Source organism: Typopeltis vanoorti, chromosome 1 (assembly GCF_054136105.1).
Source record: "Typopeltis vanoorti isolate ZY-2024b chromosome 1, IOZ_Tvanoo_1.0, whole genome shotgun sequence".
In the NCBI taxonomy this organism is placed as follows: Eukaryota; Metazoa; Arthropoda; class Arachnida; order Uropygi; family Thelyphonidae; genus Typopeltis; species Typopeltis vanoorti.
Window position 1 is genome coordinate 166,213,188 of NC_143549.1, and position 22,999 is coordinate 166,236,186.

Consider the following 22,999-nt stretch of genomic DNA (forward strand, 5'->3'; position numbering starts at 1 on the left):
TACCGCAGGCCTTCAGATTGTTATTACTTAGTAAACACAGTTCGTTAATAACAGGTTATTGATTTATAAATTGAAACTGAATTTCATGTTTAAAAACAATTCATATTTTCAAATTTTGGGAGCCAGAAATATCTGAGATGCCGAACGTCTCGTATCTTTTGTACCTTTCCAATAAGGTGAAAAAGAATTGACCTAGAAGAGACATTGATCTTTCAGTTACATTATGTCACGTTGTTGGATGTGGATCTTCCACACGTTATCAAGCATCGCATTTCGCCAGAGAAATGATTATTCAGACTCTTTGTGTTGACAAGTTATGTAATCCCAAATGCATTTAATAGGATTTAAGATAAATGTATTTTTCTTCCACGACTTATTTATCCTTGTAGGAAGTAAACGGATCAGTGCGTTTTTAATAACAAAGGCAGATGAAGAGACAAATACGCTTTCCCAATATCATCAAACTTACTAAGCATACATATATTTTGAAATAATTTGTGATAAGACTGCTTCACAATACGACGAAACTGTATCCAGCCAACTAATGTACATTAACAATATTAGAGGAAAAGCAATGTCTTCATTACTTGCTCTCTAAAAGGAATTTAATGGGAATGCTCAAGAGAAAATTTCAGACAAGTGGTGCAATTTCCACTCCTCAATGCAGAAATTGCCAAAGAACACGAAGCTCTAATCCATACAAACGCTTTCTGATGGTTCTGAGTGCAGACCGTTACAGGCTTTTGGGCTTCGACTGACGCAACGATGTTACTTGAGAATTATTACTGCTTACTTCCTCAAGAGGATGCTTTTTTTCCCTTAATATTATTATTCCGGGATGTCTACGGCATTTATGTGCGAAGCAGTAAATTTAGGGAAGATTGAAGAAGAGAGCAGTTTATGGATATGATTTGTGATATTATTTCTTACGTAAATTCAATCCAAAAGGACTAACAGGGAATAGAAGTGAGTAAGGTTGATGTTTATATCATGGATGTAAAATAGATCACATAAATTTTTCCATTATGGATGAAAGTGTGTTGCTAATTGCTATTTTTAATTCACCACTAGTAATGAATAAATACTAAGTAACACGTGTTGTTTTATAAATATGCAGATTCTTTGTGGAATCAGTGTAACATTGCTGCTCTGCTTTGCATTCTAGATATGAAATAGTCAATGACATCTTATTGGATAAGAGACAGTAATTTGTAGGCCCATATAGCACGGAATGTTTGGTACAAGCTGTCTTGAAAATTCATTACAATATTGTTCTTGCGTTTTGTATTAGATTTTTCCTTTAAAATTTAATTTTTTGAATTATTTTTTTATTTTCAAAGCAAACATAAAGTAGAATATATTCATGCGATATCAAACTAGTAAGAATCACAAGAAAAAAGACACACTTCAAAACGTATTTTTTTTAGAGCTCTGGCTAAATAAACTAGTTTCACGGTATTTTATTTATTTATTTTTCCCCAGAAACATACATTTAAATTTATGACCAAAAGTTGTAGGCTAGAAATCCCCTATTGCTTACTCTTACTTGGTTAATGACAATGTCGTTTGCATGGAAAGATCTTGATTCGAATTCTAGGACGCGAGGAACATTTAAAGGACGTTTCAGCTGAAGGTGAGTTAGCCAGTTTCATAAGGAAGTGGAAAAAATTTCCTCCTGCAAAAAGAGACCAACCGTTCTGATAATACACGCAATTGATAAACATAGTAGAGTATGCAGATAGAATTAATCTTTCTGTCATAGCATTAATGGGTTTGGTTTGTACAAAGACAAGTTACTTAGCCAAGACAGACACGCCATTTATCCTAACATGTTAAGGAGGAAGGTGAAAGTTAAATTATCTCCCCGATAAGTCAGTTATTGGCACACATGAACTATCGCTACTGTTTTACTTCGAAGTATTTTATTGTCATTTAAAACCGGGTAACACAGGCGTCGTAAACTTTGATAAAAAGAAGTATCAATGAAAAACTGAGAAGGAAGTTAATTCTTTGTGGTCCTCCACCATTGAATTCTCTAACGATTTATAAGATCGTGCCACGATTCCATAAGAGAATATACGCGTGACGCGTATTCTCTTTCCTATAACATTATTAAAGGGTGAAATATGTAATGTTTTTCACCTTTAGATAAGGTAAGTTGGGTTTTATAAGACACAAAACTCTCAGACATGAAATTTTTGAGAAAAAAAGTAGGGGAGAATTATATTAAAATTAAGATAACAGGAAGGAACTTGACATTGCTAGCATTCAGGAATGTGTGAACAGAACTAATCTCAGGTGATTTCAGGTGCTGAAAAGTTGTGATAGTCACCATGAAGGAATTGAGGTAGTAGAACCACGTGACCTACACATTATTCTACATATTCCTTCCACGAAGTGTTATACACTTGTTACAACGCTGCTGCATCACTCGCAATCCTCTGAGAAAAAAAGTGTTTCCCTTGTTGCACAAACCAGTCCTCAGCTGCAGATATGACTTCATCACCTGTGGTAAATTTTGTTCCTTTCAAGCGTTTCTTTAAATTCGGGAATAGGAAATGGTCAGATGGGGCCAGGTCTGGCGAATAGGGTGGGTAAGGCAGACGATGAAAGCCCAAGTTGAGTGTTGTCTGCTGAGTTTCATGAGCAGTGTGAGCAGATGCCTGTAAAAGCAATTCACCTCTGTTCAGTTTCCCGCGGCGTTTTTCCTTCACTATCTCCTTCAGAGCTGTTGAATAAACTGCTGCTGTAACAGTTTCACCTTGATAAGGGTTGCATTATCCATATCTCAAAAGACAATAGCAAGAACCTCGTATAGGTCTTACGAGGTTCTTACATGACCGAAAGGCTAGATGTGACCATATTGGAAACCTGACAAATAACAGATTAATCTGGAAGAAAAAAAAACTTAATAGGAATTTAATAATTACGTAAACTTTTTACGTAGTACTGTCATAGTATCCTACACACGCTTGAGGACCCGTAGCAGAAATTTTATGCTGTTGCTGCTGCTGAATTAGGGTGATAATTTAAAGACTAGGTTATATTAACGACTTTTCAAAATGAAGCGAAGGAGCTAAAATCATTTAGGAAATAAATAAAACACCCACGTAATAACAGCGAGATATTTCCAACATATTATTTATATTAGAAGTGGCTTTACATATCGATACATATTAAGCCTCGGAAATAGTTATAGCAGAAATAAATGGTGATATCGTTATGGAGCCAGAAAATTACTAATACCGTATTCGTGCTCAAGATTATCGTAGATCTTTACACGAAAACAAATTACTTCCATTAATTTTAACACCCCACTGGCTTAAACCTACAAAAGAGAGCGGCCTGCAGATTAATTAGCGAAAGCATTTGCATTTTGATTATACGGTATCAGTACCTGCATGAAGAGTAAACATCCCATCGAACATCTGCAGTAAGTGCTGCCCTATAGCGACTTACAAAAATAACACTTTAAAATGGCCAACAGGATTAAGAAATAAAAACAGTCTTAAGTTCAGAATATTTCAGAATTTAAGTCACTAAAACTTAATTACTAAAATATTCTGAAAAGAATATTCTTGCATGTAACATTTATGTAAAGAAATTACAAGTGCTAATGCAACACATGATTTTTCATCGGCTGTACAATACGTCTTGCAACCAGATGCTTGGTCTTTATGCACAGAAGGTTACCTCCGTCCATAATGGTTTGCGTGTTAGATTACCGAGCTCTGCTTACTATCAATAAGCCTGTTGTATTCCATTCAACTATGCTTATAGTTGCTTAGGGATGGCAAACATCTGAAACCAGCCATCCTAGCTGGCATATCTCGAACATATCTCCGATATATCTACACAACACAGAGCAGCAGTAAATCGAAGAGAAATGATTCTCCAATATTTCTACTTAGAAACGTTCATGTATTCAAGGACATGTCTAGATGCTTCCCAAGGATCACGAAAGTGATTTCATTGATCATTTCATTTCTGTTCTTTGCATTTCTCTATGATAATTAAAATTTGAGAATTCAACAACAAATTTTGCGGATTGAAATTGAAGGTATATAAACTTAAGAATGCACTTAAAGCAATTTTAGATCGGTATATTAGCTTTAAAGTGCCGTTGTAATCGTCTATAGAAATGTAAAAAAATGAAAAAGATAATTTTATTAAAATATTATTATAATATTATTCAAATATTAATACTGTCACTTAATCATTGGGATTCAAAAGATATTTGTTAACATGCTCCGTAAATAATACCTCAATAATGAATAAATTTGTGACAACATTCTCTACAACCAATAGATAAACAGATAAAAAGAAATACGGCTGCACAGTCACTTATACAAATTGTACAAATGAGCTATAAAGACATGGCATTTAATTATAAATAGAAAAGTTGAGTGCCCAATTATATTCTTAATATTATTCAATTCTTTGAACTTATTTTAGGTAAGTGTAAAATTAACTAATATTATTTCGTAAAGAAATCAATGCCACTTTCTTTTTAATAATAATAATAATAATAATAATAATAATAATAATAATAATAATAATAATATATCCTCACTGACAGGACATCTCTAAACTTGTAGAGGATAAATGTATACAGGATGTCTGGAGACTTCAATTCAATACTTGATTGTTTATTCTTAACAGTTACTGAACTATGAGTATTTGAAATACAGCATGCACAAAAAGGCAGGAACATGTTCATAAGCAAACCAGCAGCCCCTCAACTATCAAATGCAATCAGGGCTGTTGTATTAGGATTGTCGCATTATTATTGGAAGCAATTATAAACATGCAGTTTTACAATTTCCAGTGAAATAATACGGGGATATGGATTTCGTGTAGGAGTTTTTTTTATGTAAATTTTTAATGCAAAATTTATCTTCTTAAATTTTAATGATTTACGAAGATAAATTCCAAATGAACGCTCTTCGGGAATTTATAGTGACGAGTGCCATACTTCCGAGTATGTCGCTGGACGTCCAATATGACAGAACTGTAGATGAGCAGCAAAGAAAGAAAGAAAGAAAAAAAAAACAGTATAGTACAGTCCATCCAGCAGTTTGTACTACTTGAGAATTTCAGGCTATCGCATGTTGCATGCGTAATTGTCGAAAAAAAATATCACGCGATGAAAAATCATATTCCTCCCATATCCAGAACTTAGGGATTTAGATAAACATTTGCAATGTAATTGTGATCGGTTTGTTACACGCCCCCTGATTGCATCGCTGTTTCATTCACTGACGAGCCACAGTGGACTTGCGATGGAGATCACACGCCAGAATGGTATGGCAATCCACACAGAAACATTGGAAAGTAATTTCCAACGTTGTTTTTCTTTATATGTGTGGTATGATATTGTTAATAACTACAGTAACATCAGTGGGTGATATTTAATCTGAATTTTTGCCAGTTGAATTACTGACCCTCATACAGTATGGTTTTCTGTAAACACGATTGCACATGCACTAACAACATGATGGGACATCCCACTTTTCACTAGAAACATCACGCTAAATCGGCCAGCATTTGGAAGCATTGGCCACTGTAGTAACTGGACCAGTTACTACGTTATATTTCCATGTGTGAGGTTACATGAACGCAAGGATAAACACAAAAGATGAGATAGGGTTTGTCCTCCCGGAAACTAGGTTTTGACGAACTGCGAAAACTGCGAAAACAACTGGAAAACAAATCTACCCGATAGAACATTTATTTTTACTATTCCTGATTTCTATATGGAAAGCAAATATAAAGCACGTCAGTTTATTCATAATGAAGGACACAGTTGGGGTAGTCACTTTTCAACCAACTGGGTAAGCCACATTAGGATTACGTGACTGCAGAGAAGAAATTACCAGCAGTGCAAGGCAACGGGAAATTCCCAAGCGAGGGACGATGCAGAAGCCATTTTTAAGTATTTATGCATCATAGATATAAATTATATTTTATTAATACGAATGTTCACCTGGAATCACGAGAGTCTAGTTTTTTTCAGTGCATGATTGGCTGATACCGCAGTTCAGAAAAATGATATTGAAATTACTGCGATGACAATCCTTGAAAATAATGATTGGATAAAATTGCTCAAGAAATACCCGTAGATTACGTTAACAGTAATAGTCTTCTTTGACAGGCAAAGGCGGAAATCTGAAGAGTAGTAAATCATAAGTGAAGCAGATTAAAAAAAAAAAAAAACTCACCTTGAAGGTTCGTGTATCATGTACAGAGCTCTTTCAAACAGAAACTAGCTCTTAGAAACAGGAACGTTGGAAGGACTATTTCATTAACCTTGTGAGATCAAACAAATTAATTGCAGCTTATATTTTGCAATAACTTTTAATGGTAATAATAATAATCTGCAGCATTTAAGGTACCTGTCTAATTTGGCTTTCATAACCAGAATTATATTCGGAAGCACGGAAGTCTGCCATTTACGTGCTTTGTTCAAATCCCGTCTGAGTTCTTCGCATCCTAGATTGGATGCGAACCCAGTTCTTTTAAACCAAAGTCTGCTAGTTGGAGCTAGCAAACCATTCGGACAGTCAGGCCGAATATTACTGACCTAATCCATTATTTTTAGAAAATGAACAAAAATTCTATCTGACTAATTTTGCTAATAAAAGTTTGTAGGTTTTCGAAGTCGTGTTACCGGAAACCAGTGTCTTAGGAGATGTATTTAAACTTGTATGAGAACAGCGAAGCTTATATGGAGCTCTCTTAGCCCTGCTTTCCAGTGAATATGTATGGCTTATTATGTATCAGTCGTAGTAAATTGATGTATTAATAAACTTCGCTTTGTTTTATTATCTTCTTCTTTCTTTACGTATTAGGCTCAGTGGCCCATTACGATTCGAAACCGGAAATCCCACGGAATAGGTCGGTCAATCCTTATTTCCGGTGTGTCCTATGTCTGTAGATGCGTGTGTTCACGGGGCCGGTTTGCCTGTTCTGGGGGGGGGACGAAAACGTGGGTGACCCCCCCTACCTTCGTACGAGACCGGCTAACTCATCTTTCGAAAGAGAGATAATGGTTACTCACATCACTGACGGGAATCGAACCCAGGTCTTTCCGACCAAAGGGTTTCGTCTATGCCGACTGAGCTACGGAAGCTCTTTTGTTATATCATTTGATATCAAAATATGCAACTATTCATAATAAAAGTGTTTAATGCTAATACGCGCATCTTTAATCCGTGTTCTTTCAGCTCTGATAAATCTATAAACTCTAGTGATTTTAGTTTTTCTAGGATATTTCTGTATCGTTCAATTGAGAAAAATTCAATAGCATACAATCTCCTTTAGGGGATTTAGAAAAAAGCCAAAAAAACTTCCAAAATAACAGAATCGATAAAGCAGTGTAATCTCTAAACGGATATAATCAATACAGTAATAATCTCCGTAGAAACTTCGAGATCGATTGAACTAAGCTGTACTCATCGACTTTCATCTTACTTCAGAAATCATCCGTGCATGTTCGGCAAAGATTTCATTCACTAATGACTTACTTGACCTTCAAGAACTTTGTACGTACACGTTCTCGTAAGCTTTGTGCTTCAAGAGACATCCTCTTCAAGAGTTTTTGAAGCTTCCAAGAGCATTTCTTTCTTTCTTTTTTTTTTTTTTTTTTTTTAGTTCTCCGGCGATATTGTGCTTTCTGATATATTATGCAGGCAGCTACAGTTGCCAGTTTGCCGTTTGACTTTTGGTGCTCATGACCTCTAAATCTGCGCATACTACTTCAATAGAAAAGATAGAAACCAGTGACCTTTTCGCAGTTATTCCTATCTCCATAGTTGCTCCAATCTTATTTCTTAAATGAACAGTTGGTCAAGGTGTTGTCCTATTAAATGTTTTTTTTTTTTTGTTTACATTTAAAAGGCACAAGAAGGGATTGTAGGAAACTAAATGTGGTTTTTCATAAACATTAATAAATGATATTTTATCCTCATACTGAACGAGTTGTTCAGTGATATTTTATGAATAAGTCTCTAACGAATGCTATTGGGGGAGGGGGGGGAATACCGGCCTCCGCTGAAATAGTTTCTTAAAACTCACCAGTTTCACAACCAAGTGCCGCTTTACTTCGCAGTTGAATCGAAAAAGTGAATACAAAACGAAAATAATATAATCTTCTCTCTCTCTCTCTCTCTCTCTCTCTCTATCTATCTATCTATCTAACCAGATGGCTGCGAGTGTCTTATGGCATACCCTCAAAGTACTCACACCTCCTGAAGAATTTCTCTACCACATTCAAAAGGAAATCAAACGTTTCCTCTGGAACAAAACTCACTGGACAACATACCATCAACTCTGCAAGCCACTCAGCAAGGGAGGTCAAGGCCTGATTTCCCTTGAAAGCAAGATTCGATCCTTCAGGATAGTCCTCCTCCTAAAGACACTTCAATGCAATCACACTTATGTAACCACCTTCGATTACATCACGAAAGCATCCACCAGAGGACTTACACTTTCCACAATCCTCCGAATGGCCAGTCCTGCACCATCTCTTCCTAAACTACCTCCTTTTTACAAAGATACTCTACAGCGATGGAAAAACACAGGACTCCATCACACACTCACTGGATCAACAGAGTCAGCTGTACGTACAGAACCACTATTTTCCAACAAAAACATCACAAGTCTCACAACTGGCCAGCCTTTTCTTTTCCCTACATGGAACTGGGCAGGAATAAGAGTCATAGGAGACCTCCTAACCCACACCCTAAAGTGGAAAGCATTCACAAGCCTACCAATGAATAACCCAAAAACTGAAAAGCAATATCAACAGTTGCTAGCCTCCATTATAAAAGCCTATCCAGATATCGCTACACCTCAGGAAATCCGTATTCCTTCTAGAAACTGCTCGGGGCCAATATTTCATCTTGTACAATCTGAAGCCTCACTTCCAATTCATCCCTCCAACTACAATAAAATATACCACTTCCTCATGTCACTGTCCCCATCCTCACCATTCTTATATTCAGCCTTAACACTCTCATCTACAAGGCTGCATATACCACACAGTTTCTAGTGGGATCTGCCATATAAATTAAAATGTGCCAAACCAGATTCCGAAATACAGTGGAGACTATGGCATAACATCTTGCCAACTCCTTCAAAGCTCTACAAATTTAAGCTAAGAGAAACGGATCTGTGTCCATTCTGTGACGTTTCAGGCACCTTGGAACACACATATCTGACCTGCCCTGCAAACAAAGTGATAATCACCTATGCCCTGAATACCGCCTCTAGCACCTGTAACTACACACACACAGCCAAGAAGACTACTGGAATTTAGTCCACACAGAAGAAAACAGACACAGAACATGCAATTTTATCTTCATCTGCGCTAAGGCCATCATCTACAGCTTTTACCTAAAACAGACAAGAAGTAACCAGCACCCATCCATCACTGAAACTGCACAAACCCTCATGCACATCCTCCGTCGGAAACTAAAAAGCAGGCTTCTATTGGAACTTGAGCACTTCAAAGAAACAAGAACTGTCGCGAAATTCCTAGAGGAGTGGAATCCAACTGGTACCCTCTTCTGGATTGACGACGACAATGTGCTTCATCTGAATGATAACTCAGACTGAAACTGAACTGTTAATTTTGAATATTCATTTATATCTCTATTGTACACCCGAAAGGAAAATGTTTTTTTTCTTTCTCTGTAAATATATACTTATAATATGTAAATAGTCATTGTTGCATATCGTGTAATGTTTATTTTAACAAGTTAAATAAAAAATAAAAAAAAATAAAAAAATATCTATCTATCTATCTAATGTTTTTAAGATGCCAAATTTAGACGGAAGTGACGCAGTGCTTCCATGAAAACAACACTAAAATCATGCGTTCGTGAAATAGACAAATAAAGAAAATAAACAAGTAAATTACTTTGTTGCCATTCTTGATCGTGTTCCACGTGTTTTGTCATTATTATCAGGGAACACGCAACTGGGAGGAGAAGAAGACCAACCCATGAGGACGGGAAAATCTGCGTTGCATAACAGCTAAGCTAACTTACATTGTGAGGCTCGAGAGCTTCAGAATCATTTAGTATAAAGAAATACGAGAAAGAGAGAGAACAGCGAAATACTCGATAAGTGGCACGCAGCTCCATGATGGAAAGATTCCTTGTAAAATAAAAGAAAGTATAACTTAATATTAAAATGCAAATATAAATATTTTTACATATTTCTAATTCTAAGATAAAAATGAAATGCAAAGCATATGTGCAAAAAATCACAGATAATCCTCTTCTGGTTTGACTGATTTTTCCCTTTCACTCGTTTCCGAAAGTAGGTGACTTTGTAAGCATTGCCCACGAAGTATTCCTAGTGAGATTTTTACAGGATAGTTTACCATTGCTTATCCGTCCCCCCCCCCCCCCCCATTTTATCCGGGCTTGGGATCGGCATATGGCTGGGACGTATTCATGTGTGTTCACAGGACCCGTTTCTGGGGGGACGAAAAAAAAACCCCTACCTCCGTAGGAGAGCGGCTAACTCACCTTTAGTCGAAAGAGACCAGACAAAGGTTCCTTACGTCACTGACGGGAATGGAACTCAGGTCTTTCCGATCAAAGGGTTTCGTCTATATCGACGGAGCTACGGGAGCAGTTTATCTTCTGCACAATTCAATTGATTTTTATAAATTACTCTGACGTAATTACTCTATGAAATAGGTTTTCAAATGAGTCATTAGCAATATTAAAATAAGAATTAACCAAATATATTAAACGAAAAAATACGTTTATTTTGCCATTCATTTTTTTATAATCAAATTTAGAGAATGGTATTTGCTACTAAAAAAAAAAAAATGTATTAACTTACAGTGAAGAAAATTTGCGAACGATGAATTATTTCCTATGTTCATTAAACCTGAGAAACTCATGTAAGCCTTTGCCTCTTCCTTCACCATCCCATTAACAAGAAGATCGATTTTGGCCTGTGCAGCACAGAGGTCGTTTTGGTTGCATTATGAAACGTGTGTGTATGTAGCATAACTGTGTCAAGGGTTGCACGCGCTGACCACGTGATTCTGAATCCATATCGTCAATTAGTAATATATTGAATTTCGCATTCCCATGGCAGCATTCCAGTGTTGTGTTTACGTACAAGACTCACTTCCATAATACCGTTATCTACGATATCGTAAAGCATTAAGCTTCTAGGTTTCTAACGCTGAATTAGGACAAACTCGCACATAGCATAATTTAATGCCTATTCGTTTATTATAAGTAACTCTAATAGCTGCACAATAGAAATCACGCAATATTTCATCTGTGTTCAGTGTTCCTGCTTATAACGGGACTAGTTATTCTGAGATTTAGGTCAGATTCTTGCTGCAAAATACAGTAGTTCAGTTCATTATAGATAGTCCGTTCTTGATTGGACAGAATAATAAAATGGCGTCATTTTAAGGGCGATTTTATAATGTTGAGTTCTTTTCTGTCATCTCGCAATACAGAATACTAAATGAGTAGGGTGATCATTGAAAGAGAAATCTGTAACGTAATAAAACCAAGCAGGTGGCTTTTCATTACATAAAGAAAATAATTATAGGTAAGCAATGCATGTCAGAATATAGGAAAAAATATTATGTGCAAGTCGATGATGAACTCCATCGAGTTGAACTTTTTTTTTTTTTTTTTTTGTAAGGTAGTCAGAAAATCTAAACGAAAGAGAGTTTTGATTCCAAGAAACTATGAAGGATAAGACTGGTGCATTCTTTAATACATATGGGGACAGAAATTAGGGAAATATCATAAAATGGAGAATAAAACTACCGTCCGGTTAAAAAAAAGGCTTAGAAGTACTAATACTTTTGAAAGCAGCATTCGATACTTAAAATACATTTTAGAATAATACTTTGTCTAGTTCTGATTTATTTTATTTATTCGTGTGGGGTTACTCGACCGCCCCTTAGGACTCGTTGAGCCCTCTTAATGAGCGATTAAGTATGTGTTTTATGATTGTAATCTATGTGTGTTTACGTGGCCGGTCTGCCTGTTCTGAGGGACGAAAAACCCGAGTTTCCGGGTGAAAAAAACCCTACTTTCGTATGAGACCGGCTAACTCGCCTTTAGTCGAAAAAGAGACCGGATAAAGGTTCCTCACGTAATGGACGGGAATCGAACCCAGGGCTTTCCGACCGAAGGGCTTCGTCTATACCGACTGAGCTACGGAGGCTCTTCCAGTTCTGATGTATAAGTACGAAACACACGAAGGAATTCTATATTTGCCAGCTTATCCATGAGTGATTCAATTAAAATTAGGACGAGCAACCGATAGAATCTAATGCTGTGGAAATACTGCCGTTGTTAATAATAAATTTATTTTATTTAAAATCTTTGTATTGAATTAATACAGAATTTTAAAATCTTTGTATTAAGAAAAAAAAAATTAGGAATATACACCTTATTCATTTAATTCGCTATCAAACAGTTAAGGCGCCTGAGTATTATTATATGGTAGGTATCTTACCATCTACTGCAGTGAAGCACAGACGTAGATCACTCCCCTCTTATTTTTGCTACAAGAGTATTGTTTCCGCGTATTATTTGATTTATGTTGTCCCCCATTATATATCATTTGGTCGTCTGATGCCATCACAAGAGCACGCACACTAACTATGAGAATGCACAGACCGCTTAGGGAACTATACCCTGTTCAAGATATATTGTCATAAAGATGTCAGCTATCATTAGGCAGACACTACGCCACTTTTCACTTCTGGTATCACGTGAACATTTCCATGACATACTTTGTTTTTATGACAAAACCATTAGAATACCCTCTCCATCATTCTTGCTTCCTTCACTGAGATTCACATGCATTAAACCGGCCGATTTGACTAGATGATTCCATTGTATAATTTTCTTTAAACATAACGAAAAGGGCATTATGTTAAGACATTTAAGTAAACGTAATGAGAAACTCTTCTCTGTATGATGATGACTTTTCGCTATTTTTGAATTTTTCTACCTTGGTAAAATAGATTAAGCCTTCCAATTTGCCGCTCTCAGGCTGTGGATGTTCAGGCTTTGTAGGGAAGAGGTTATTTAAAATTAATGGTGAAGCAGCTATGCTCAAGCAATGAGACAAATATGATCAGGCACAAATGCATGTGTTCGCCTGCTTGTTTATTGTAGGGGAAAACATCCGCGTTTCTAGGAGGAATAGAAACCTTTGATAAGTCTAGGAAGCGTTCTTCATGTCATTAATGAAGTCAATAAACATTGATTGCATGGGGAGAATCTCAGTTTCATCAATTGCGATGCATCAACTGACAAAAGCTGTACTAAATATACATTTAAATTTGATTCCTGTACTTGCTAGGGACGTTTTCTAAACATTAATTATCTCAGAGGATCATTTAGCTCAACTTCCGAGAGAGAGAGAGAGAGAGAGAGAGAGAGAGAGACCATACTACCTATAAACCAACAACCTAGTCTAATAGCACACCACGCAAATAACTGATAAACCTAACATACTTGAACTTTTGGAGTTAACTATCTTGAAGTTGTTCATTCCAAATAATCCATAAATGAAAATCTGTCCATTTCAGGGTTAATTAAAACACATCTGAGAGTTTTTAATTTACAGATATGTAAGACTCTAAAAATATATTGACCTAAGGATATAAAAGATTCCGTCTTAGATATCGAGCACTGAGGTAAACTTTAGTAATTGGACATCTTATAGTGATCGCCCATTGGGAATTAACGACGTGTTAAGTATCTAGCAGTATTTAATTCTTTATTCCCTTACGAAATAGCCGTTGAAGATTTCCTGGTTTCATATCCCTTCTTTAAATTATTATCAGCGTTACTAAGCGCCTTTGAACAATAACAAGTATTTTGGGTGGATTTCGCTTGCAAATCCAAATAGTTTGTGTAACACTTTCGTATTTGATCATTTTTATAGGTAGTAGTGAAATAAATGAAGATTCCAAATATATATTTCAATGTGATTTTGTTGAAAATGAAATAATTGAATTACGCTTTTAATACGAAATTGACAAAACTACACAACTTCCCAAAAGCAACAAAAAATATTTAGCAAAAGTAATAATGTTTTAATTGACACGTGTCAAATAATTATCACTAATAAGTTCGTGTTTTTTTTTTTTTTTTTTTTTGAATTTTTTGTTTAAGGTTTTGGAAGAACTGATTGCTATAAATACACAATCAGAATGATATAATTAGTTTGGGCTGTTGAACGTGGAAGCTAATCTCACGATATATACACGTGGCAATGCATTTAATTTCTGAGAGAAGATAGTGTAGCAATATAAAGAGAATAAATTAAGATATAGGAAAAATTAATAAACAAGAGCACAGTATAAACACAAAAAAATCCGTACAATAGCACAGAAATCAGTGATGTCCACTACGGAGAATAATTACAGGAGGATTTTCTAAAGGTCAGTGGCGTAGCTAGGGGGGGGGGTGCGGAAGAGGCTATCCGCCCCGGGCGGCACTTTTCACGTGAGACAATTTTATTTTTCGACGACTATTCTATTTATGTTAACTTAGTAATTTTATTACTTAATTAATAATTAGTTTTTAACAACTATACTTACAACTAAAATAAACATAAACATAGTGTTTTAATTTCTTTCCTAGTTTTGACTTTTTGTAGTATTTTTGGTGTGTATTGAAGGGGCGGCAAACTCAGGGACCGCCCCGGGCAGCAAAAGCTCTAGCTACGCCACTGCTAAAGATCAAATACCATTTTGAGAATCTTTTAACAATAATCAGTCATGTGACCACATTTCTTAGCGAGTACTCTAATTCTACTTTTCAATTTGATATTCGTTCCGTTAATAATATTAATAAATTAGATGAATATAAATTCTGCTTCGTAAATCGCAAGGTGAAAATTACTACAGAAATGCTCTAAGCAGAAAGGGAATGACGATGTTCGGGATTATGGTTGAAGTTTGAGATTAAGTCGAAGCAACCTGTTATGCGAAGCCAGTGTATTAGGTCTGTAAACTCTCTGTATCCTTCTAAACAGTTTGCCTGTTTGGAGGATTGAGATTTGATTAAAAGACAATTTAAAATTGAGCAAGGTGAATTCAGAATGGCTAAGGACTGCGTAGAACAGTGGTTCCCAACCTTTTTCCACTTGCGTACCCCTTTTAAACCCATTTCTATAAATCGTACCCCTTGTTTTTAAAATAGCTGTTTTTAAATACTGACACTTTTGTTCAGTGCCTATCTTAATGTAAAATAGTTTACTTAACTTGTTTTTCCGCCAATACTGATTATTTTTCGTGTACCCCTGAACTGCCCAGCACGTACCCCCGGGGATACGCGTACCACCGGTTGGGAACCGATGGCGTAGAACAATATTCTAAGTATTTATTTTGAGGTAGACCCATGATATGGTCAATAGGCAAAATTTATGGATAATGGTAAAGTTCATGGATATCTGACAACTCATTATTATTATGCCTGCTTAATATCATAACAGTGAGGTCTGTGTTAAAGTATTTAAAACATGTAGTGAATGGTTCACATTGCAACTGAGTAAAAGGAAGAGTGTCTTATCACCTTTATTTAGTGTAATTGATTTGTAATGAGTCGGTCTTTGTAAGGAGAGGATGGACTGAAGCTACAAACGATGTTGCTCAGAGTCAGTTGCAGTTATTAATATCGAGACAATTAAGATAATGAAAGCAGATGAAGATTATTCTTCTGTTTTATTTAAAGGATGTGCTATACGGAAAATCTTTCACTAACCCTGATAGCTATGTAACTACTATCTGCGAGGTTAAGTAAGGAACGGTGTGTATGAGATTAAGAATGAGAACAGGATACTCAGTTTTCCACATTTATGGAAAGCTTTGAAATACAGTGAAATCGTACCAAGAACTAAACTTAAGATTTAAAATAATCTTAAGTATAGATCTGCTTCTCTCTGCTGCATGTCACGGAAGACCGTGAAAGAGTGATAATAGGATACCTGATGATTTGATTAACGGTGTTTGTGGAGTATCCCGGAAGTGAGATAATTTGACTTTTGGGAAAATAATGGGATAGTTTGTAGGAGTGATCAGCCACTTATTATATCCCCGTAAGTAGACTCTATGATGGTTCGGCCATGTTGTCAGAAGGCTGGACATTCATTTAATCAAGAAGATTATGTTAAGTACCAATGGCTTATTATGAGAGATTAATTGCTTGTGTTCCTTGGCCAATTTAACGTCAAAAAATCTCAATTTCCTGAAAGAAAGCTCTTCCACTGAAACTGGCTAACTCGTTGAAATTGAAAAGCCATTATAAAGATTCCTCGAGTACTAGATGAAAATCGAACGAAGTGTGGTTAACGGAAGGACAAATGTCACGTCGCCATGAGAATAAAGCTAAGGAGGCTTCCTGTGTGTGTGTGTGTGTGTGTGTGTGTGTGTGTGTGTGTGTGTGTGTGTGTGTGTGTGTGTGTGTGTGTGTGTGTGTGTGTGTGTGTGTGTGTGTGTGTGTGTGTGTGTGTGTGTGTGTGTGTGTGTGTGTGTGTGACTTAGTACTTGTCAAATACGCCTAACGAATTTCAAATATTGACTGATACATAGACTGTGGACAGAAATTCATGAAGCATTGTTATTCTTTCCAGAAATGTTATTTTTAATTGTAAAAATTCTGCTTAATTTATAAGTTTTATTTATTAGAGATCTCGAAAAGTAGTTTCTTTATTTCACTGTTTCACTTTATAAATAGCAAGCTATCATTAAGAAATCTCACTTTTGCAACAAAGAGCAGTAGCAGGTTCAAGGTCACTGATGTGAGCGACTTATGTAGAAAACCTCATATTCTGTTCTCCAGCTATATTGGTCAGCAGTTGGAATCAGTGATTCTAATAATCACAGATATACACCCAGAGAAAAACAACTTATGTTATTTAACGAGAATCTAAGAATTTTCTAAATAAATTCCGAAGATCAAAATGTGATCGTAACTTCCTTAACAAAAAAATTCACCTCTGTGGGGAAAAATGTCCCTGTCGTAATAAAAAAAAAAAATCAATAAGTAAAAAAAAAATTGAATGAAATCAACTAAACTCAAAGAAAACTCATAGAATTCCTCGAATTTAAATATACTTCGTTATATGCACTCCTTCTGAATTTTGCCAAATAAATGTTTGGAAACAGTGCATACAGCGAATAATGATATTGCGGCTTCCTCTAATTCTTTTCAGAATTCTAAGATTAATGTTCACTTAAATCGAATATATATTTCTTACAAGCGACCAAACCAAAACGATGTGGTTTATTGGCCCGACCGACAGTCATTTATAAAAGTAAATTATGTCTGACTAATGGTCAAATTTTAAAATAATTCTAAGAGAAAATTATTTTTGAGTATGCATTAATAAATCAAAATATTCATCTGAAACTTAACGTATACCTCATTGGCTTTATTCACCATTTATGAAGTTTTTTTTTATTTATACACAAATTGCAACATATTACCGATGTATCTTCTTGGAAAACCCTGGATTTCTGCTTCAAGAAAACAATGAGATGATAGGTTGCTACGAGAATGCAGTGATACATTTAATTAATTAATACGTTTAATTAAATAAAGTAGTTTCCAGTTTGTTTTCTTTTCGAGGACATGGAAATAAGTGAAATTTTATCTTTCATTAGGACATTGATGATGCGACCATCATCTTGTTCCAAACATTAATAACAAACAGATAATCCTCCCTCCTCACCCCATAGACCTATTCGTAACTAGCTCTTCTTACAAATATAATGTAAATATTAGCCTTCGTCTTGGCAACTCAGACTATAACCTTGTCGATATTTCCTTTCATACCGAAATAATGTTCCTCACGCCATTCTCATTCTTGTGTCTTTTGGTACTATATGGGATGACTTGGTGATTCCATGATTTGAATTTTGTTTCTGTTCTACTGATCCAAACACCCTCTGATATAACAGATATGATTCTAAGTGAAATGAAAAGCTTCACTATTCATTCGACACAAAATCTCCAATTACCATTTAAGTCTCTGTTTTCCCAATAGTATAATAAGGCAATCTAAGAGAAGGGAAACCAGTATACTGCAAGTGGTTGAAATGAAAATTCCAGCTACGTATTCAGTCTAAACTAAAGCTCGCAATGGTTGCAAAAACTATCGGTCAATCGAAATCCGACCTTAAAAGAACCATTGAAAAAAATCTACCTTCTTCTTCTTCTTCTTCTTCTCTCTCTCTCTCTCTCTCTCTCTCTCTCTCTCTCTCTCTCTCTCTTTCTCGAACGCATACATACGTGCGAGAAAGAGAAGCTCTATCTGAGGCATTTTTACGGACAATCTTCGACTAAATTAGCCGCTATTATTCCTTTAAACCAGTAAAAATATGAACACCTTCCGGTCAACAGTTTTGTTTTGTATTACTCCCAAGCCTATAGGAAATATCGTATGACTGTTTGTTATTTAGAACTAACTTATCGAACTAACTTCTCATCTCTGTCTTTCTTTCTATCTACCGCTTTGAACATCCTTTCTTAGAAGAACGCTTTCCCCAAGGATAACAACCACTCTCCTCCTGTTCAAGAAACATGTCATCAGTTTTCCACTTTCTCCAAAACCTCTTTCCTACACATGCAATGATGTTCTATAGCTTTTACATACGTTCATGTGTGTGTATGTTGTTGATATAAAAAAATAATAAGTATTATAAGTTTATCTTAACTTAGGAATATAGATATTGCAGTATTAAATTAAAACCACAGATCAGATGAAAGCAGACCATATATACTCAAAGTGACATTTTACTGGAGTTCTGATAAACCCTAAGAAAAATGCAATTTGGTTTACCTAGCTGAGTGCATATCTGTCATCATAAAAAAAAAAGAAAATAATAATAACTAAGTGGATCTGAAAGATTGGTTTATATGAATCCTATTTTATCTTTACGACTGAAGAACGTAAGATTGCCTAGACTAGTTTTTAGCTCCTTCTATCGATCATATAATAACAAAAAGGAAAACAAGAATAGACTTCCTTATAGACACTACTTCTCTCAAATATAGGTCGCGATTTAAATAAAATGATGCATCATGCTGGTTTCTATATTGCATATAACAGAAACACAAAATAGTTAATCTATTTTTTTTTTTTTTTTTGTAAGTTTCAGTTACTGTGTACATAAAAGAGTGTAATCTGCATCCTAATGAATCCCTGACTCAGAGGTAATGTCGCAGTGATGCATTTAATGTATTAGAGCCTGCAGGTTAATCACTCAACAAATTCTTGTATGTTTAAGTTTTAAAAAAATGTTGATGGTATGAGGAAATCAGACAGCGTGAAACTGTATCTTACTTTCAAGCTTAGTTTCTTTCCAAACAGACTAACTCTTAAGAATCCAGAGATATACCAATCCATTCTAAGTTAAATAATAGTCAATTGGAAGCAAGAAAATTTAGTTATGTTTTCAATGATAATCCCACAAATTAAACGCTAGGGCTATATAATCGGGAATCCTACTCAAGAAATAAAACATGGACCTTTTTATCAAACCACTCACGCATCCAATAAGCAGGTAGCGTGTCTCATACTACGATGAAAACCTCTACTATTAACTTCTACTATCTGCAATCGCTTGATTTCAAGTTTAAGACTTCAATAACACAAGAATAAAACTCTTATTTCTTCCTCTCCGAAAGGGGGGCCATTCATCCATCACTTCCTTCAGAACAAATCAAAGCAAAATAATATTGTGAAATTTCAGTGATATGACAGTAATGATGCCTCTTGATATACCCTGTTAATTACAATATAATTAAAAAAGATATCATTACCAAAAAAATAGGAGATTAAATTATTACACTCAATAAATGTTAGAGATATCCCTTTTTAAATGAAATCCGCCAGTGATACGCGAACAAGAATAGGCGAAAATCAACGGATATAAATAAGAAGTAGATTTTATTTCAAGAATTAGTTCTGCTTCGAAAGTGATTGATAATCGTAAAGATCGTGACCTGAGTGACCTCAAGTGATGAAAATGGAAACAATATGAGATTGGCAGTAAGAGTATTTCCGAAGCAAGAGCTTCTGTTCAGGTAACATCATTCATGGCTAACGAATGATAAGCCTATCACATCGTTCTAGTATAATTAAAAAAGTGTGACGAAGAACAAACAAATCAACAAGAGATAATATGGTCGGAAACAAGTAATCGATACAAGAGCCTGAGGTAAGATCAACAGGATCGTAAAGTCCAATAGACAAGCTATAATTGGAAAATGATTGCATCGTGCAACTAGAGACTGCAAGCAAATATGTGTGAGCATCCCATGCGTCGGACTATTTCCAGCACCACGTCCTGAATGGAGAATAACAGTTGACATGTAGTTCTGTCAAATAAAAACAATCTGCTTTGGTTAAGATGGAGTGATGAATCCCGGTTCATATGAATGGGATAACAAGGATATGAAGGCAGAAACACGTATCCTTAGACTGGATGACAGTAATATCAGGATGTAGTGTGCTAGAGCTCTGTTGATCAAGAATTGCATAGTGTGGCTTATCTGACGTGCACCAAGTACACCTTCGTGTTAACCATCCACTCTATATATGAAGTACTCAAAGTAACATTTTTACTGGAGTTCTGATAAGCCCTATGAAAAACACAATTCAATTACCTCACTGAGTGCATATGCATAATCTTAAAAAAACTAAATGGATCTGAAAGATTTGTTTATATGAAATCTCTATTTGTTTATGTGAATGTAAGATCGTTTATATGAATATGAAATATTTGTTTATATGAATGTAAGATCGTTCTTCAGGAATATGAGTACGATGACGACTTAATTACAATAGTTTAATGGAATGATCACTTCATTCACCAGATCTTAGTTCTGAGAGTACATTCTGGGATATGTTGGAACCAGATGGTATCGATCAGGATCATTTAATGCAAATCTGATGAAACTGCCGGAATGCATTATGTCCCTCCTGGAATATCTGCATCCAGACACCTTGTGGAGTTGATATCCTGGTACTAAGCCAACACTCTTCATTCGGCACGTCAAATAAATTAAGAAGTGGTAATAAAAAATTCTAATATCCTAAATTTGGATACTTTTTTTACGTAATCTCGTATTTGGAATTAAAACATCAGTAATAATGCTACCTTTCTTCGTCTCTTTTCCATCCATCCCTTATCTTCATTTGCAAAGGTTATCTCGTGATAATTCAAACTATGAAAATACAATAGTATTAGAGGAGAACTTTTCCAACTCTGTTTTCATAATCATTTACTTTACTTTCCGCGTACTTTAGTTTCTCGTTTTTCCCTATCCATCTAGGAATTTCAGAATTCTGATTTCTTTTCTTCTTTCCATTTTCTGATTTCTGATATATTGTAAACATCGAAAACTTTCTTCCAAAATCATAATCCTCCAGTTGTATTATGCTCCAATCGCTTACTTAATCCCAGTATTCAAAATATCCTCCAGAAATTTCATACGAGTCATTCAAATTCACTTATAGTTAGTCAAAGAGTTTTATAATCCCAACGAGGTTATTATATTGTATTGATGCGTTCTGCGTGTGTTCTTTGTCTCAAAAGTGTATTTTCATATGTATTTTGAACATTATCTGTCGTCTTGAAGACAGCTCTAATCTCTGATTGATGTAAGCTGGATGAAAGTTTCTCTCGAATGTCGTTCAGATGCATCACACAAGAGTGACCTCGCAAATAAAAGCTACTCGGCGTTTCCGGCAAAACTGAAATTGGTTTTGTGGGAAGTAGGGCATCATTTCCAGCATTTCAAATGGACATTTAGAGGAACTAAAGCAATAGAAAACTTTCTACGGAAGGATGCTCCCGATTCATGATTCGAGAAGGATACGAAAATAAATTTCTAGTGTCCCTCTCTCTCACTCTCTCTCTCTCACACACACACACACACATGTAAGTTAAAAAACAATTTTAATGTATATGTTGATAAATAAATGAATTATATAAAATAATAGATTTTAAATTAGCACGCTAAGAAATTTGACGTCAACATTAGTGAAGGAAAACGAAAAACAAAACTTCCTAAGTAAACGCAAACATCGATTGTTTTTATTAAAGTGACTTCCACCTATGAAAGGTTGTCGCTCACAGTACATTAAAATTATAGGTTTTCAGTTTTTATCCCATCATGTACTGCTGCATCTCTTTTCTGTACTACTCTGGTCAAACAGTTTACTTCATAATATATGAAGGTCGTCGTTTATCGTAAAATATTGAATGCTGGTTAATTAAATCACCGTATTCAAATGAACACATAGAAATACAAACGAGACTGTTTTATTCTTCACAGCAAAGAATATTCCATGGTGTAAAACAAATCTGTACATTACTCGACTGGTGGAAGCAATGTGAAACTCAAAGCAGTTAAAGGTACGTGATGAAAATAAAAGAACTAATTGCCGGATGATTAATTATGTTTTTTTTTCCACTCCGAATACCGGACATTAAAATACTGTTAATTAAACAATCTATGTTATTAATAAGCTGTTGAAATATTTTCATTTAACCATGAAATCTCAATCTTTAGCGATTATCCACTCATCTCCTCTCTTTTCACGAAGAGGAAAGAGTAAATCCGTTGTACATTCCAACCACGTATGAAATCCTCATTGGTTATTCGTCGTGTAGAATTAAAGCATTATTAACATTCTATCACAGTTCGTTGAGCAGTTAGCGACGTTACTCCTGATTTAATGGGCAATCTGAATAGTAAAGAAATTAATCTCTTAGATGTTCGGTGTTAATACCTTCAAATTAATATAGAATAGCTTCTCCTTGGTCGTAATTATCAATTAAAGCGCTGAGAACAGTGGCGCTTCTTTAAAATCGAAGGTCTGATGTGGTAGTCTACAATTCTGGAGATAGATACCACATGATGACTTTGCAAAAGTGTGGAGCAGAGTGAGGACAGTCAAGCATAAACTCAAT

At 35.4% G+C, this 22,999-nt stretch overlaps 1 long non-coding RNA gene across 1 annotated transcript in view; it reads right to left on the reverse strand.

Moving 5' to 3' along the window:
• The window catches only part of LOC150110613 (uncharacterized), a 60,168-nt gene extending 49,215 nt beyond the window's left edge, over positions 1 to 10,953 (reverse strand). The window contains exon 1 of the long non-coding RNA XR_016548539.1: positions 10,861 to 10,953. This is a non-coding gene — a long non-coding RNA (uncharacterized LOC150110613). The remainder of the gene's footprint in view (positions 1 to 10,860) is intronic.
• Between the last annotated feature and the right edge of the window lie 12,046 nt (positions 10,954 to 22,999).